This window comes from Chiloscyllium plagiosum, chromosome 5 (genome assembly GCF_004010195.1).
Source record: "Chiloscyllium plagiosum isolate BGI_BamShark_2017 chromosome 5, ASM401019v2, whole genome shotgun sequence".
NCBI classification, from domain to species: domain Eukaryota; kingdom Metazoa; phylum Chordata; class Chondrichthyes; order Orectolobiformes; family Hemiscylliidae; genus Chiloscyllium; species Chiloscyllium plagiosum.
This window is the reverse complement of record NC_057714.1, coordinates 88,388,983-88,395,060: the sequence shown is the minus strand read 5'-3', so window position 1 is coordinate 88,395,060 and position 6,078 is coordinate 88,388,983.

The following is a 6,078-nucleotide window of genomic DNA, read 5'->3' as shown; positions in this document are numbered from 1 at the left end:
AGAGTGAAGTAGACTAGAAGAGATTGAATTAAGCTGTTAAAATAATGAAGAGCTTTATTAGCATGATAGAAGAATACTGTTGACATTGCTGGGCTATATCTGACTGGGAGCTATCCACTTAAAATGATCCCTTTGGCATAGTGATTGGAGAAAACAAAAGACTTCTGTATCCTTAAACAAGAAAATGGGACAAACATTTGAAGCTAATAAACTATGGTGAGACACAAACGGAAAATTATTTTGGGTTATCCAGCAAAGCAGTACAAGAAACCTAGTTTTGATTTGTTGCAATGTAAATCTTCTTAGTTCAATGGCACCACATTGAAAATAAGTGCACTTACGGCAAAATGCAGATCATATTTGATTCATGTAGTACCATTTTCACTAAAAATGTATAACCCTTTCTCCCCCATGAATAGTTTACCAACACAAAGGATGTGAATCATTGGCATGCCATCACATATGCAAAATATTAAATGAAGAGGTCACCCAGGGCTGTGTTCTTTTAAATACCATCAGATGATGAGTGTGTTAAAATAAGTCATCAAGAACACAAAGCTATTTTTGGATTTTATTTTATTCAATGTTCTCAGACAAAACCTCCAACAGGATCACCGACCAGCAACAGGAAACCTGGTTAATTTTCTTTTCATTTCCCTATCTTCATGTTCAGAGTCCAATTGTAATGTCTTCTACTGCCACCTGGCTGAGATCAGCATAAACTATGCAGTCTGTACTCTTGAGTTAGGTATTGTATTCACCATGTGTGGCACTGAGCAAGCAGAATGGAATATTTCTGATTTTCGAGCAATGTCACTAATGTGAAAACATAGTGGTTCACTTTTGAGAGCTCTGTTGAGGAAAGAGTTAGAAGAAATAAAGAGCAGAAAGAGGCTTTGGAGTTATTGTGTATTTGTACCCAATATGCTGTGCAACACAAGAGCAGAAATGAGATTCAGATGAATTATTTGTGTTGATAACTGTGGGGAAGTTGGTTAATTCCACATGGAGGAATTATGTGAGGACTTGGTGAGTACTTCAATAAAGAACCCAACATTAGGGAGTTATTGTCAAATCTAGAAGCAATGTGCTTGTTATCTTGAAAAGAGAAAAAGATCATTCAAAACATGTGCCTACTATTCTTCAAACTGTGACACTGACAATATAATATTCAGTACAACCTTTTGGACCAAAACCACAAGGAATTGGACTGGTACTAGCCAAATTCTTTTCACCTGTTAAAGTTAACAATAGGAAGGAGATTTGTGGTCAATTTGAATTAAATCTATCTCTTCAAAACCTAGGACTAGGCTCTGGTATTGAGAACCTTTTGACAGATAGGGTTAAAAATGGTTGAAAACTTCAAGTCAGTAGTAGACACTGAATTTATCTTTTGTTCAGGTAGTGATTGGTGACAGAACCTTGCATTTTCAAAAGGTATTACATTGACCAGCATTATGAAAAAGTTCACGTGTATTAGCAGTATGTTATCCAATGGATAAAATACTCTTCATCAAACAGTACTGAGATTCAGATTTTATGTTAATTGGACCTTCTGCTTTGATCTTTGCTTGGACTGCCAGATCAACCTTTGCTGAAGCAGAAGGCGGAATGCTTTAACAGGTCAGTCATCTGTTCATCCTTTCAAATAGTTCAACAGATAGTCAACTCAAAGCAAAATACTGATGCTAGAAATCCAAAATAAAAGCAGAAAATGCTAGAGAAAAATCAACAAGTAGGGCACTATTTGTGGAGAGGTAAACAGAAGGTTCTGAAGAATAGCTGATTTTGAAACTTTAACTGTTTTGCTCTCTCCAGATGCTGCCAGACCAGCTGTGTTTCTCCAGCACTTTGTTTTCACATCAGATCATTATCTGTTCTATTACATCAAAGGCAATAATGTTATCATTAGAGTTGTGCACACAGTTGTGTAATAAAAGCTTATGAATGTTTTGCTGAGTTCTATACTCTACTAATGGAGTTTTATGAACTTCTAAGAGATTGAGATGTATAAACAGGGTAAAGAAGAAGAATCATTTCCCCTTGATGGAAGAATCAATGACTGGGGGCGGGTCGGGCTGGATTTAAGGTAAAAGGGGCAGGAGGTTTACAGAGGATGAAATAAAATTAAAATTTAAATAGTTAGGTGATTTGTTTTAACTGATACAGATACAATTGGCTGAAGAGTCTGTGTGTTATAGATTTCTATTACTCGATGACAATGACTCCTCAATCACACGGCTCTAGAGTCTGTCCAGAGTGAATATAGGGTGAGAAAGAATAGAGTGGGCAGGATTGGAGTTGGGAATTGGGAGTTCACAAGATGAAGGTTAAGGGGCCCAACACTCAAGTATTGAACTAGACTGATACCCAGGTGAAAGGAAGCAGGTTTTCTAATCTCTCCATGACAACATTCACTGAGCTCTGTGTCTGATTTGGGTGATGGCAGTCTCAACTCCAGCCCATCCCACCATGAAAACAGCCTGGGCGGCAGTACCACATTTTGGGGGGGGAAGAATTCATAATGTCAGGAAAACCTTTAACGTATTATTGTCTCAAAGGGCATACTTTTGCTCATAGACAATGCAAGTATGGAAGTTACCTTGCTTAAAAGTATATTTATAAAGCTGTTGATCCCAGAAGTTAACTGGGCATACTCACCTGTCCCATTCCTGGTGAGCCTTATGGCTTGGAAAACATAATTGTCTCAGATACATGCTACATTTTTGTGAGAGATTCCAAAATCAAAGATTAGAACTTGACATTTAAAAAGCTAATTAAATTGCCCTTCTTTTAATATTCCAACCTAACTTAATTTTAAGGGACATGTTTGGTTCACAGGTCAACAGTAACCAAATACATCAATGCTCCAATCCTGGATGAACAATTATAAAAGTACAGGCCATTCAGCCCCTTCAACCTTCTCCATCACTCAATAAGATCATGCCTGATCAAACCCATACTCCTGCCTATCCTGAAAATCTTTCAGCCATTTGATTAAGGAGAATCTATTCACCTTTGCCTTAAATATTCAAAAGCCTGCTTCCACCACGTCAGAGACACCCCCACATCCCTATTCTAGAATCTTTCATAAGAGAAAACATCCTCTCCACATCTACCCTGTCAAGATCCCTCAGGATTTGAGGTGCTTCAATCAAATCATCTCTCACTTTCCTAAATTCCAGATGATATAAGCTTAGCCTGTTTATAAGACAAGACACTATTACTTTGGTAAACTTTTAAACTGTCTCCCAACAAAAATAAGCTGAGGTCCCATTAGAATTCCAGCCATTCTGACTAATAAGCACCACCATTTGTATGTGTTCTAAATATACCTTGCCGAGAAAATCATGTTGCAAGATTTGGTTCCTAACTTCAATTGAATGGCTGGCATATTAAAAGCACGTCAATCTATACAAGAGTATTAACTACTACTCTCCACCACCAGCTAAAATAATTGGTAGCTAGACACTAGATCTGCATGGATCTTTTTGTTTCTTTAACATTCAAACCCTTCACTTGAGATAAACATTGATTCCTGGCTTTTCCTTTGAAAATATTGCCTTACACACTTGTCCATTTCAACTTTATTTTTAAATTCATTCATGCAATATAGCTGTCACTGGTTGAGCAATCATTTACTGCCCATCCCTAGTTGCCATTGAGAAGAGGATTGAGAGTAGCCTTCTTGAACTGCTGGAATCCATATACTACAGGTACATCCACAATGCTGCTAGGGAAAGAGCGCTAGGTTTTTAACTGAGCAACACTGAATCAGTATAGTGATCGACCTTTATCAGGATGGTGAGTGGCTCAGAGAACTTGCAGGTGTTGGTGTTCGCATATATTTGCTGCTCTGGACATTTGTAATACTAATAGTTGTAGGTTTGGATGATCTTAAGGAGCCTTATGGAATTTCTGTAGTGCAATGGCAGTTAGCACTGCTGCCTGACAATATTGGGGACCTAGGTTCGATTCTAGCTTTGGGTGACCGACTATGCGAAGTTTGCACATTCTCCTGTGTTTGCCTGGGTTTTCTCCTGGTGTCCTCCCACAGTCCAAAGATGTGCAGCTTAGGTGAACGGGCCACGCTAAATTTCCCCACTGTGTCCAGGGTTGTGTAGGCTAGGTGGTTAGCCACGGTAAACATGGGGTTACATGGCTAGGATGGGTCTGGGGGTGTAGGGTGCTCATTGGCACATCAAGTCTGCAACAACCATCCAAAAGGCCTTCAGCATTGTAGAGACTCTATGACCAACTTATAGATGGTGCACACTACTACATCAGTATTGAGTGGATGTGGTGCCAATCAAGTGGGTTGCTTTTTCCCTTCCAAATGTTGTCAAGCTTCATGTGTTATTGGAGCTGCATTCATCCCAGCAAGTGAAGAGTAAATCATCTCAGTCCCGACTCAGATTTTGTAGATGGCGGACAGGCTTTGGGGAAAGACATAGAGAGTTAGATACTGCAGCACTCCTGATCTCTGACCCACTCTTGAACCCACAGGACTTATACAGTAGGATTGGTCAATTGTTGGTCAATAATATTCACCAGGATTTGATAATGGGGGAATTCAGTGATGGCATTGCTACTGAATGCCAAACGGCAATGGTTAGATTCTCCCTTGATGGAGATGGCCATTATCTGGCACTTGCGTGGCGTGAATGTAATTTGTCAGCCCAAACCTGGATATTGATCAGGTCTTCTAGCATTTGGGGCCACTGTTTCATTATCTGAGTTCCATATGGTGCTGAACATTGTACAATTATCTGCAAACATTCCCAATCTGACGTTATGATGGAGGGAAGGTCAGTGATAATGCAGCTGAAGATGGTTTGGGCCTACGACTATCTTGAGGAACTTTTGCAGAGATATCCTGCAGCTTAGCTAATTGACCAACTACCACAATCATCTTCCTTTGTGCTGTTGTGACTTGAACCGAGAGAGATATCCACCAATTCCCACTGACTCCAGTTTTGCTACATTTCCTTGCTGCCACACACTTTTATTTTCTACTTGTCTATCTGTTCATTAACCTCTCTTGGGCATCTTCATCTTTTGTAGCTTTCCTCTTCATTTTTCAAATCGGAGGGTGGTGCAGACAGCGGTCAGACCACATGAAGGCCCCTGCATTGGTCTGTTGCAGAGCGCCTTTGGAGAGAGACTGTGATGAATGCCTTTTTAACTTTACTACTTGTTTTTTCTGACTTATGGTCATACTGAGTACAGCTGTAATGTAATTTTTTAACTTCATTTTTCTATTCTGTAACAAGGGATTGTACCAAGGCACATTTGAACCTGAGATGGCGTTGTAAGTGATGATATAAACTTTTCACTGTATTCATTTGAGAATGTGTGGCAATAAAGCTGGTTCAATTCAATTCAAATCCCTACATCGTCTGCAAACATTGAGATTGCACTTCTTTTGCCAAGCACAAAATATGTATGGTCAGTAAGAATAAAACATGGATTCACTATTGACACCTGGGGCAATTAGCCCCATTTATGAAAAGAAATGTTAATTAATGCCTAAAAATGTACAAATAATAGTTACCAAACATTAGGGAAGATTAGATGAATCTGAATTCCCAATCGCATATTTATCACAAATAATACTGCCAGTTGATACTATTTCTCGAACGCCATATACATTCAAGTGGCCAGATCAGAAATGGTAGTAGCATGGATAAGCAAGCAGATGACTTACCCTGTTGACCATAGTTGTTATACCTTAAGAAAAAGGATATAATAAGGATTCTATCCATATCAGTGAACATTGGTAAACAACTGATTTGCTTGAAAATCCATGAACAGGTAAATAGGCACAGTCACCATTAACTTTTACTGATTAAGATATTGTTAACATATGGTCATTCTAATGAACAGCAAGATGATTTCATGAAAGATGCAAATTATTCAGTAATCTGAAAAAAAAATGACATGTATTTGGGGGTATCTTTGTACAAGAATCTAATCACAAGCCCATGATTTAAAAAGTCACAAATTAGCCAAAATCTTGAATAATATACATAATACGATGTCTATCATATTTCTGGAACAGAATTAACACAGCAGTGA